The sequence below is a fragment of the Talpa occidentalis genome, unplaced genomic scaffold (genome assembly GCF_014898055.3).
Source record: "Talpa occidentalis isolate TD23 unplaced genomic scaffold, MPIMG_talOcc4v2.1 talOcc4.9, whole genome shotgun sequence".
Taxonomy (NCBI): Eukaryota; Metazoa; Chordata; class Mammalia; order Eulipotyphla; family Talpidae; genus Talpa; species Talpa occidentalis.
In genome coordinates, this window is record NW_023605305.1 from 108,463,192 (window position 1) to 108,476,089 (window position 12,898).

General features: G+C 45.4%; 1 protein-coding gene and 1 long non-coding RNA gene across 3 annotated transcripts in view; one reads left to right on the forward strand and one right to left on the reverse strand.

Moving 5' to 3' along the window:
* Window positions 1-4,425: 4,425 nt before the first annotated feature.
* The window catches only part of CTTNBP2NL (CTTNBP2 N-terminal like), a 53,082-nt gene continuing 44,609 nt past the window's right edge, over window positions 4,426-12,898 (forward strand). Inside the window, exon 1 of the mRNA XM_054691615.1 lies at window positions 4,426-4,467. The gene's annotated coding sequence lies outside the window, so the exon portion shown is untranslated. The remainder of the gene's footprint in view (window positions 4,468-12,898) is intronic.
* Window positions 5,131-12,898, reverse strand: part of LOC119236434 (uncharacterized) — a 42,942-nt gene continuing 35,174 nt past the window's right edge. Inside the window, exons 4-6 of one of the 2 annotated variants that reach the window (XR_005123062.1) lie at window positions 10,095-10,248; window positions 6,046-6,155; window positions 5,131-5,493 (exon numbers count right to left, since the gene is read on the reverse strand). This is a non-coding gene — a long non-coding RNA (uncharacterized LOC119236434). Of the gene's footprint in view, window positions 6,156-10,094; window positions 10,249-12,898 lie in introns of both variants that reach the window. The other variant, XR_005123061.1, reaches the window with a different exon arrangement.

A 12,898-nucleotide genomic window follows, 5' to 3' on the forward strand; every position in this document is an offset into this window, starting at 1 on the left:
GTGACCAGTATATATGTTTTCCAAAAGCACAGGAATGAATATCAAAGAAATTAGCTTGCTCATGGGCTCAGTCTATCACCATCAGGGAGGTGATCTACATAACAAACAATGACCATTATAGAAGAAAGGAGGAAGTTTAGAAAGACAGATAAGGGATTAAAGTTTGTAGTTCTAGAAAGACGGGAAAAGATTTTTAGCATTCTTGTAGTGGTTCTTGGTGGTCGTTATCTTTTGATACGCTTCTGCCTTTTCAGGGAACTTCCGCTGCACTTCCTCTGCTTCAGGCTGTTCTCCCCCCGCGAGCTGGTTGCCCAGCCGGATCTAGGGACCTTGGCGAAAGCCATTCCTAAAGATCACTGCGGGGGGAGGTGCAGCAGGTAGGGTTTTGCTGTTCTTCCCCTGCGCGCTGGTTGCCCAGCCGGACCTAGGGCTGGTTAGCCCTAAAGGTCACTGCAGGGGGAGGTGCAGCATGGTGTGTTATACAAATGTAAGATTTTATTTTTTTAAAGATTTATTTATTTATGCATACAATAACTAGGGTGTGGGCCAGAGGTGCAGGGGGTGAGAGGATTCACCAGAGACGGAGTGGGGAGCAGAACAGGAGGATCTTCTGAAATACACTGCTGAGGAGAGCAGCAAGCGAGAGAGGAGAAGTCTGCTGTGCCATGTGGTCCAACTCCCTGGCCAGGGATCGAACTCATGCTGCAGTGGCTGGTGATAGCTTGATAGTGTTGACTTTAACCCCTGTGCCACCAGGGAGGCCCCAAATGTAAAATTTTATTATGAGATTATGAGCCCACTTTCTACCTCTGTGGATAACTTTATACAGACTTTAAATTTATTTATTGCAGAATCACATTTTATATATTGAAGAATCACAAAACTCCAGAACTTTCTCTTGGTGGTGGCTACACTCTGGTCTCCTGGGGTTCAGAAGTCCTGCCTGTTCACTTCCTTCAGGAGTGATGAATTAAAAGGAAAGCAATCTGAATACCCTCAGGACACTGAATCCTACAAAGCAGGATGATCTCATTCTTGCTGGGCCCTCCCACATTCTGGAATGGGCGGTAGGAAACCCAGGGAGTCAGGGGGGCTGGCGGGTTCTGTAAAGGAAGTGGGTAATAGAGCACAGCTCATACCTGGTCAGGGGGGAGTAGAGTGAGTGATGGTGGGTTAACAGCTACAAAGGGAAGCAGGAGGGGGAGGGAGGAGCTGATTCACTAGGACAACTTGGAGTGACTCAGAATGTCTGCAGAAAATAGCCTGCTCTCCCACATCTGCCTCATTGTCAGGCAATGAGGTGCTTCCTCATTGCACACCCATAGGCCGGGCAAAAGGGAGGAGGAGGAAATGGGATTTTTCAAATCCATGGGCCAATTCAAGCACCTAACACTCTTGTGTTTTTAACCATGTTAGGTATCTTCTTTCAAGTCAGCAGTTATTGAGCACCTACTATATGTCTGGCCCTTCACCTTGCCCTGCAGATGGCTAGTCTGCTGAACACAGGGAAAGATGTCTCTCGGAAATTCCATATTTTCTACTTGGTTACTTCAAAAGCACTCGTGCTGCTGCTGAGTGAGCACTTAGTACAGTCTTGTCCCTCATTGATGGATGATCTTCTACAATGCCCGGGGGCAAGCAGGTGGATGGAGGGTATGGAGCTTATTTCTGGCTGGGTTTGCAGACATCTAGGCCCACTCTCTGGACAGCCCTCCTTGTAAGAATTAGGTGTGTGTATGGGGCCTCCCCGGTGGCGCAGTGGTTGAGCGCTGGGTTGCGAAGCTGCCCGCGGCCTCTGCAGCGCCGGTTCGATCCCCGGCTGCTCCCCGGCCACCGGAGGAGGGTCCCACATGGCGCGCAGACCTCTCCTGCCACCCGCTGCTCCCCTCAGCAGTGTACTTCGGTCCTTCTGCCTGCTCTGCTCCCCGCTCTGGCTCTGGTGAATTCTCCCACCCTCCCGTGCTTCTGACTGTACCCAGTGCATGTATAAACAAAACAAACAAACAAATAAATAAATAAAAAAAGCATGCCTCTATTAAAAAAAAAAAAAAAAAAAAAAAAAGAATTAGGTGTGTGGTGGGGAGAACATGGGACAAAATCTTTTGGAGTCCCACAATTTTGTTGGCTATTCTTTCTTTACCTTTTGCTAGCTCTAGACCTCACTTGATTTCTCTGAATTTCTAACTTCTCACCTATAAAGTGAGTGCAATGATGTTTAAAAGGTTAAGGTAGATTTACCATGCAGTGGTAAAGATTAAATTTCATTGTTTCATATCATTACATGAAAGCGTAAGAGGGTGGTCCCCAGGAAAAGGGGAGGATTCCAGATTCCCTCCACCCAGGGAAGGGTGGAGTTGAGCAGGGAAGAGAAAAAGAAGCTGGAAAAGAGACTAAAGATGGAAGGAGCAGGATGGAGAAACAGGAGACCTGAAGGAGGCACGTGGAGCAGAGACATGTGAAGAAGTTGCACTGGCTTTTTTGGTCATGGACTGGTTGAAAGAGATGTGGGTGAGATATCCATGGGGAGACTACCAATAGCAGCTTTTATCTTGATTTTGATTTTGCTCTTTTCCTCCCAGGCTTGTCTAGTTGTTTCTGACCCTTTTCTATGAGTCCCTGTTGGTAGGTGCTTCAGACTTGAGGCAGGTTTTCACACCATTTTGGGGGCCAACCTGTTTGGCTAGATTTTTACCCATGAAGGGATGGGTAACTTCAGGTGCTTGATTTGGAAACTATATTCTTTGTCTCTTCTGTATCACACACTAATTGTATTAAAGTTCCTTTCCATTAAAGGTTTTATGCTTGTCTTGATGCGGTGAATGGCAGAACCTATTTAGTGCAGGCAGGTTTGGGGGTTCTGGGGTGGCCCTCTCCCTGTCCTGTAACAAAAGTACCTAGCACAGTGATGGCATGAGGCATATGGCTTTTCTTCCCTCAAATCTCTCTATAATTGCAGACTAACCACATCCCACCACTATACTATACAGACCTGAAGTCAGGACTGTATCTGCCTAGAGGACTGTGTCTGTCTAGGTGAGAACTAGGACCCTAATATTGTCTTAGATAATAATCATTGTTAAAATTAGGAGGGCCTCCCCAGTGGCACAATGGGTTGAGCACAGTGCTGAGAAGCTGTCCACAGCCTCTGCAGCACACATTCGTTTCCCAGACAGCCAGGGAGATTCCCACATGGCCTGGCAGACCTCTCCTGTCTTGCCCACTGCTCCCCTCAGCAGTGCTTTCAGTCTGTCTGCCTGTCCTGCTCCCCACTCTGTCTCTGGTGAATCCTCTCACCCTCCTGCGCCTCTGACCTGTACCCCAGGTATTGCATAAATAACAAATAAATCTTTAAAAAAATAAATAAAATTAGGAATAACGTATTTAAAGCTTGTAACACATTGTTTATGCACTATAGCTGTATGATAAGTATTCTATTTTAAATGTGGTTATTATTATCTTAGCCAGTTGAATCAGTCTGCGAGCTGGAGCACAGTCTACCTGACCTGAGTCTAGAACCCTTGACTTCAGGAGGAATGCAAGCAGGGGTGTATGCGCTCCCTCCCTTGGGTTATTTGGTTCTGGAATGGATTGCCTGCAGCAGCAAGGTCTGCATTCTTGTGTTCACTAGCAGGGACAGGCATTTCTCGCACCCTCTACACTGTCCTTTGTTCCAGCTTCGCTGCAAACGCTATTGTTCCACTCTCCAACTGGCCAAGGACACACACACAAAGCCCCCTCATCTCAGTGAGCACCACGTGGAAAAACCTTGACACCCAAATTTTCAATTATTCCAATTTTCTCAAGAGGGCAGGTCGGTCTGGGTACTGCTCCCCGGGTGCCACCCGGTGTCCCCAGGGGCTCCAGAGCCGCTCTTCGCCTCCTGCGCGCACCGTGAACAAGAAGGGAGTCTGGGGGCCCCCCTCTGCGCCCCAGTGCCTCGGGCACCACACCCGCAGCGCCCCAGAAAGAGCAGGGAAGCCACGTTCTACCTGCCTTCCACGCTGACTCTAAGCTAGACACCAATTTATTTCTTCCCGAACACCACCGCGGATGGAGTGAAATGTCAACGTGCCCACCCATCAGCGCGGCCCCCCGAAGCCCGCCCCGCGGGGAAAGCGCGACGCGCCCGCCGGGTCCAGCCCAGACCCCGCGCAAGACGGGGACAGCGGCGGGCGGCTGGGTGGGGGGGGCGGGAGGGAGCTTCCCGGCGGAAGTGACGCGCGCCCATCCCCGCTCGGCTCTCCCCAAACAAAAGGGATCTTGGGGCCCCGGGAGGAGCCTGAATGACATTGGAGAAGCCCCACCCCCCGCCGGCGCGGATTGGCGCAGGCGCTGGGCAGGCGCGGTGGCGATTGGCCCTGGGGAGTGCCCATCTCGCCGCGGCGGCGGGGGCGGGGCCGCGCGGGGCCGGGGATGCGCGGGCGGCGGAGGCGGCGGGCGGCGGGAGCGGACCCGGAGCCGGGAGAGGTAGGAGCCGCGGGGCGGGTGGGCGCTGGCCCGAGGCCGGTGCGCGAGGGACAGCGAGGGCAGAGCCGGCGCCGTGCCCCGCCGCGGTCCCAGCGGCCCCCCGCGCCCGTCCCTGAGGGGGCGGGGCCGTGTCCGCGCCCCGGGGGTTCCCTGAGGAGGCGGCTCGTCCCGCCGGTCCCCGCTGCCTCGGCGCCCCTCAGTCCCCCGCCCGGCGCGGGCCCTGCCCACCTGACACCCCACTCCCAGGCCCCCGGCCGGCGCCTCCGCCTGGGGGAGGGCCCCCGGGTCCCCATTCCATGGGCTGTCGCCCCCACCCCCATTGTGCACCCCGCGGGGCCAGACACCCCTCCCGACACCTGTCCCTGCTCGCTCGGGGGCGCCGGAGCCGGGTTCCTCGGGAGGTGAAATCGGGGTGTTCCAAAAAAGAGGGATGGGGGCGAGGCAGGAATCAAAGACCCAAGCCAGACAGCCAGGTCCACCCACGGCCCCAGCGGGCCCCCCTTCTTCGGTCCCCCCACCCCACCATCCCATCCCCATCCCCACCCCCACCCCCAGTCCGCAGCCTCGTCCCTGCAGCCCCTCAGAGCTGTTCTGTTGGGGGGCCTGGAACTGCCCTACTTCAGATGCTTTTAAGCTGGAGGAAGGAGAAATAGTTGCTCTCTTCACCCCACCCCCCCAATACCCATTGTACCCCCACTCTGTTCTTTGGGGGAGAAACCAACTTGTAAGGGTTTTTCAGATCTGAGTTGCTTTTCATTTTTGCTTTTGTTTCTTGCCCGAAACTTGATGGAAAACCATCCTTTTTGTATTTTGCAGTGAGGTGGGTGTGTTGGCTCTCTGCAGAGTTGACCTGTGTGGGTTGGAATGCCTGTATATTGTTTGACTGTCTGTGAATAACAGCATTTTTCAGATGAAGTGGTATAGATAAGTAAAGAAAGGACCTTAGATTAGGAATGAGTGCCTCCCGGTCTAGGGTGCGCTGGTCTGCTGCTCAGAGAGACTGCAGTTAACCTTGAAGGTACAGTTCTGTTGAAACAAAAGACAGGAAAGGAAGTGTTTGAAGAAAATCCAGGATCCGTTGTTGTCTAGGTTTATGATTAATCTGGTCCTGTGGCCTTTGATTGCTCGCAGGCCTTGATTTGCTCTTCCCGGAGAAGCTGATGCTTATAGGATGTTGTCGGTTGGTATTAAAAGATCAACCTCATCTATCAAAATTTAGGGGATGAAAAGTAAGGACAAGTTTTGAACCTCAGAGATAAGGATGAATAAAAGCAAGGTTAACTCCAGCTGTTCACACGTGTGAGTACCACAGTGTCTCTAGAGTGTGCGCACAAAGACTTTGTCCAGTTGGCCTTCGTTTCAGCAACAACAAAATATTGATGACTTTGCCCTGATATCAATGACATTGAATCCCCAGTGATCATCTGTTGTTAGCACTTCCATATATTAAAATTCGCCAAGTGTTTTAGCTTTGTTTCTTTGGTTTTCAACCTGAAGAGTGTCTTGCTGCTGTTAGCTGTGGATAGCTGCAAGGGGTTAGAATCACAGAGGGCAGTTGGAATAGCTGTTGTCTTTTACCTTCCTGATTAGACTTCCTGTAGGTGGTTGCTTTTGAATAGTTGAACTCAGAAGTTTTCAGAGCCATTCTTGCTGCTTACAGATCTGCTCAGTGATTGTTTCCAGAGCTCCTATAAAAAGCACAAAGAAGAAACTGTGTGGAGGGTCTCCGCAGCAAACACAAAGTGTATTGCCATAGGAGGGTAAAACATGGGCCCCAGCAATAGCAGCAGAAAAAAACTAAAAGCAGAACAGGAAATCCCAAGAAGATATATCTTATTACATGAGTGAGGAATAGAAAATAAAACAAGGTAAGAGACTATGGAAACCAAAGTGCCAGGACCTTACTGAGCAGAGAGGAAAAACCAAATACTGCTCTTTGATTACTTGGCGCAGTAAGCAAGGCACACGTTTGGGTCTTGGAAATCTTTCCTCTAACTTTTTCAACACCTGTTTGGTCATCTTACATGAATAAAACATTGTCTACAGAGCATGTTTTATCTTAATATTCTAGTCTAGCTCATTAAATTATATAAATTTAATTAAATTCCATGGGAGCAGGTAGTAACCCCACTGTATAGTTTGACTTAATGGGTGTATGTTAAATTTAGTTTGAAGCTATCATCTTAGGATAGATTAGAAAGATAATGTATGGATAAGACATAGCATATCTTGTTAGTATAAACAGTCTTCTTTCTGTTTTGATTTTACCTTATTTTCCCTATCTGATAGCTAAAACTCCAATATCTTAAATGACTGAAATATTTAATTTACTATCAGAAAAGTATCTGCTGGTTAGACATGTAATTTTGCTATAATGAAATTTAAACCAGACTTATAAATGTTATCAGTGCTAGTCATTTTAGGATTTAATTTTTCTAAGAATCTGACCCTGATAGGAATGAAGTGAATGTAGAAGAACACACTAGAAACTTCTAGATTGTTTGCTATTTTCTGTTTAAGAGTGGTTTCTAAGTGTTTCGTTTTAACAAGTTACTGATCTACTTTGGGATTTTCTTTAATAAACTTTTGGTTGAGTTTGTGCTTTTCTAAACTAGCAATAAATTCATAAACGGGCACGAACAGCGTTGGGTCCTGAATGGAATCATACAGACTGAGTACAGTGGGCATAATGTGCTTCATCCACGATAGATTTGTGTCTTGGCAGAATTAGGTTTGCAGTGCTACCAGTTAATTTGCAGAACAGGATTGGAATTTTTGGCTTTTTTGAATAGAGCAGGAGGTGTTTCTAGGGGTTGCCACTGAACAAGTATTTGGTGGTATGAGTTGAGAAGTAGAGATTTATTTTAGAGGAAATCTGCCCATCTGTGGTGATTGACCCTAGAAATGGCTTGTCAGCCTATTTCTAAGGCCCATTTTTTCTTATTTCCTGAATTTTTGCTTCTAATAACTAAAAGTCAAGTCTCCCAAGTTTTAGTTCAAAGCCTTTCAGTGAGAAAATGGCCTATTTGTCGTGTGGTAATTTACAGCACAGGCTTTACAAGCAAACCTTGGTTTGTTCTCCAGGGCAAGAGCAATATTCTGTCTTCATCATGTTCTAGTTTCCTCAGTTGTGACATAGAAAAAACTTTTAGAGTTTTTGTGTCTAAGGATTATATGAACTAATCTATATCTAAATCACAAAACAAGGTACCTAGCTTGTAAGAAATAACTGATAATGTGTAGGTCTGCTGCCACAAATATTAGCAGCTGTGCATATGAATTTTAAAAGTATCCATTTCAAGTTATTGGTTTGTTTTGTTTTACATTTATCAATGGAGCTAAGAATTTTTTTTTTTTTAAGATTTATTTATTTGTTTATACAAGTACTGGGTATAGTCAGAAGCGCGGGAGGGCGAGAGAATTCACCAGAGCCAGAGCAGGGAGCAGAGCAGGCAGAAGGACCGAAGTATACTGCTGAGGGGAGCAGCGGGCGGCAGGAGAGGTCTGCGCACCATGCGGGACCCTCCTCTGGTGGCCTGGGAGCAGCCGGGGTTCGAACTGGCGCTACAGAGGCTGCGGGCAGCTTTGCAACCCAGCGCTCAACCGCTGCGCCACCAGGGAGGCCCTAGAGCTAAGATTCTTAAGTTGAGAGGAGCAAAGCTTGCTTATGTCCTGCCCTCAGACACCTGATAGAGTGATTTCTTAAGAGACCATGTGTTCTGTCTTATAGTGTGTTTTGTAATGTCATGCAAATCATCTTTCTTGAATTTTTTGACTGAAAAAAAAGACAAGGGACTCAACCATCTGATGCCTTCTTTCTAAATTACCAGTTGCTCCACTCCAAACTCCACTATCTTAAGTACCTCCATCCTGAGTGTGATATAAATGGTTTTGAGGCATTAAGACTATTAAAAGTGATTTTTGTGTTTTAAAGACAACTCTCCTACTACTCCAAAAATAAGGAGCAATCATAGGAACAATATAAATGGGTAAGATGAAGCCCTGTGCAGGGAGTTAGGATTGGAGCTGGGGTTGTCGAAAACAGGGGTTTGTGGGTTGAGGAAAACTGGGCTACAAGCTGGCATTGAAGTAAACAAAGAATGCCATAAATCGTAAATCATTCCTCCCTGCAGCCTACTTCCAAACTCTGTATTTCAGGTACAAAGCCAAAGCTTCCAATCTAAATGTATCTTTTGCTTCTAAATGAATCCTTTCTGACTTCTGGAGTCACAGAGACTATAATCCTTAATTGTTAGCTGAGTTTAAAGAGTATAATCCTTAATTGTTACTGAGTTCGATAGAAACTAGAAAGGAAAATAGAAATGCATGTGACGAAGTTAGAGACAAGACTCCTTCCCTGAGCCTCAGGAAGCATCTGCATAGATCTTCTGTGCAAAGCCGCTGGGAAGACTGGACTCAGGTGTACTCTGGGGTGGCTCAAAGGGAGCGCCCATGAGGAAGAAGCACAGAACAAACAAGAAGGATGTGTTGTTTTAACGAGACGTGCACTGTAAGTTTCAAAGGAAAGGAGAATGAAGGGTAACTGATAGGTAAGTTGTAGGAAAAAGGGGGAAGCACTAGCTTTGGTTTTTTATGGGGAGAGTGGTGCCCCAGTACTTAATTTCTACTGATTAGTACTTTTTTGTCACAGCCCATTTTACATGAGTAACAACAGAACCAATCTGGTTTTTAACTGATTAATACTTGAGGCTACCAAAATGATCTGATCATTCCCTCTTGTTCTTAAACTGAAGGCACAGAAGAAATTTTCTGAAAAGGCTGTAAAGACTTTAAGACTTTGGGAGTCTAAAGACTCCTTAACCTTTTGCCATCACCATGCCGACTGACTCTCGACATGTTCCTCTTAGGGGTTTAATTACTTCTCATTCAGCATGTCTCACGTCACAGTCATTATTTCCCCCCGAAAATCAGTTCCTTTTCTAACATCCCTGTTTCTGTTAATGGCATCTCCATTCTGGTCCATCTTAAATCCCCAGCTGGTCTGGGATGATTTCCCCCTTACTGAATGGAACGATTACCAAGTTACTGTAAGTTCCTTCTAAAGTCTCTTCCATTAGTCATTTTTTTTTCCATTCTTCTTGCCACCATGCTAGTTCACACTTACTGCCTCCTGCCTCTACTGTTCAAGTTTGCTTCCAACTGCCCGCCCCTTCTGCTTCCAGTTTCTCTACAGTCACATCAGTTCTGTAGTGCTGGCTTAACCTTCCTAAAACGGTGCTTTCATTACGATACTCGCCTCTTTAAAATGTTTAATGGCTTCTCATTTCCTAAAAGATAAAGTCCAGTTTTGTTGGCTGTAATTTAAGGAAGCCACTTTCTTTGAGCATCCCTTTGAACCAGACTGCTTGGGTGGCGCTAAATTTAATCAAGTTGAGTAAGAGAGTATTTGTCAGCAGGAGCTCAGAGTCTTGTGAGAGAGAACACAGAAATGTAAACAGATGAACTGATACATCAGAACATGTTTCTGCTCCTGGGTTTTGAATGTAAATACATATCCATTATGCATTTAATAGAGCACAAAAAATAACTGATGTTTTTAAAAAAAATCATTTCTCAGTCTTGATTAAAAGCTTTAGAATACTCCGTCGAAGCAAAGGCATACTTACACTTGTCTGCTAAAGTCGCAGAAAGCTGGTGTAGGCAGAAGAATGTCCTCCTGTTGGCCCAAGTAACCTGCAGGTGTTGAAGCCTGAGCAGCTCTGTCCCTAAGCCAGCTTTCCCAGCACCGGCCAGGCCATCTCCTCCTTGGGGCAGGTTGGCCTGTCAAGTCAGAAGAAGTGCATGTGTTTTCATTTCTAAATTAGACATGTGAATGATAACTCATGACAACTCAAGAAAATGTCAATTTGTTGGAAAAAGGAAAATGTCGTTATCCAAGCAGAGGAAGCCAAACGTGTTCTCCAGGGAGAAGTAGGAAAGCCAGCCAGTCACCTACTCATTTAAACTGCACAGAGGCTTCCATGAAATTTTTGTAGTTCAAGGAGAGTAAGTTATGGGCTATGCTGAGACACAGCTGCTCTGGTCTTCTGGGGAGTCTCCTCCACCCAGATAGAATCAAGGGCTTCATTCTACATTAACACTTTGAAGGTTTTTTTTTTTTAAGGATTTACTTATTTATGTATACAAGAGCTGGGGTACAGGCCAGAGGTGTGTGTGGGGGAGTAAGAGGATTCACCAGAGTGGGGAACAGAACAGGTAGACTGACTGAAATATACTGCTGAGGAGAACAGTGGGCAAGTCAGGAGGGGTCTGCTGCGCCATGTGGGTAGCTCCCTGGCCAGGGATCGAACTCGTGCTGCAGAGGTTGCGGATAGCTTCATAGGTTGTGTCTTAACCCCTTGCACCACAAGGGAGGCCCAACGCTTGAAGGGTTTTTATATCCCAAGCTGCCTATAGAATTATGGTCCAGTAATCATTTTATAGGATATACAATGTATATGTCATTGTTCCCTCATTGTGGTATTTTACAAATCATGGAAAAGCAATAATTTAGGGGGAGGATGGACAGATAAGATGATCAATAACATGTTTCAGTGAAATTATGTTAATATTTCATTTAAAGTGAATAAATTAGCCCACTGACAAAATACTTGCAATAGTTCATACTTCTGATAATTTTCTGACATTAAAAGGTGTCTTTGCCTATTTTAATAAAAAATATTAATGTAAGAACTGTCATTCGTTTTCATTAACAGACATTCCAGTTGCTTAACTAGTGTAGTTCTGGTTTGGTCTTGACTCAGATGAAAATACTTGAAAGGGTGTAAACAGATAGCCGAGTAGACAGACCTGTTTTTAATAGCGCTGTGCTAAATGTCCTCATTTTGGGGGAGAGATGTTTGAATGTTTGTTTGTGGGCATGAGGCAACTTCCTCCTTCTCTCCAGTATGCATATAAATCTTGTCAAGACAGAGGAGAGACAATGAGAGAAACAGGAATATACACCTAATGAGAGACACACCACACATACACAGACACACCAGAGGTGCTGGAGTCTTGTTTGAGCTAAACAAAACAAAAACCTGATACCCATCACAGTGTCCAGGAAAGTGGATTAGACATCTTAAAAAGACATGAGTTTTACTACTTAACTATTTAACCGTGCTTTTCAGTAGTGCACACAACTCTGGCCTCAGTTTTCCTCTGTAAAATGATTTCTGGAGTCCCTTTCAGCTTTGGACTCACATTTTTAGCTGAGATTTTTTCCCCATGCAATCCCAAAGGCTGATAAAATGAGATCAGATGGAAACAGTAGTTACTAAGGAAGCTTTTGAAGTCATTACCTGGACTCAAATCCATTTCTGCTAAATACTAGCTGTGAGATTTGCAGCAAGTTATTCTGCCTCTCTGCCTTAGTTTTCCCATCTGTAAAGTGTGTGTGTGGGGGGGGTGATGCTTTGCTGTTGTTATCTCAAAATAATTTAATTATCAGGAAAATGGGGACAAGGATAATGATGAAGTCATTGGTAATGGTTATGGCATTTCTCACCTAAGGTGGTGAGAATTTAATTAATACATGTTCACTGCCTGGAACATCAATGAATTTCGCCTTTTCCATTATTACTTTTATTGCTTGAATTCTTAGAAAAGTATGCCATAAAACTGAGGTGGTGGTATGTTGATAAGATCAGTTATCTCATTATTTCTATAACTAAACAAATTCAGAACATCTGGTATGCTGGAATCTGCCTTGAGTGGAGTACTATTTGACTAGATTCCTGGATGTATATGAAGGGTTGACTTTATTTTTTTTTTTTTTTTTTTTTTTTTTATAGAGGCATGCTTTATTTTATTTTATTTTACTGTTTGTACATGCACTGGGTACAGTCTGCCTGCTGAGTGGATGTACTCCTGTGGTGCAGATAGAGGTCACGGGCAGCTTCGCAACCCAGCGCTCAACCGCTGCGCCACCGGGGAGGCCCTGAAGGGTTGACTTTAAAGAGTACTAGCTTTATTATAGAACTGCTTTCTTGAGATCTCTTTCTAAAGTCTGTAATTGACAGTAGTAGATAAACAGGTACCTCCATCCATTTGCACTATTGTAATTTCTTTGTGCTGTATTCATGACATTTCATGACCCTGAAATTTAAAATTTCTGAAACTTCACAATCTTCAAGACTGCTTCAAAACCATGCTCTTCTATATAGCAGGATCTATCGTGTTTGTGTCCAGATTTCCTCTGCTTATAAGGATACCAGTCATATTAGGTCAGGACCCACTAATGACCTCATTTTTACTTAATTGCCTCTTTAAAAAGCCTGTCTTCAAACACAGTCACATTCTGAGGTGTAAGGGATTAGGATTCAACATGTGAATTTTGAGGGGACGTAATAAAATACTATAACATGTAGACACATGAGAATCCTAGTCCAGTAATATCTTTTACTTTCAGCTGAAAGAAGGTTGATTG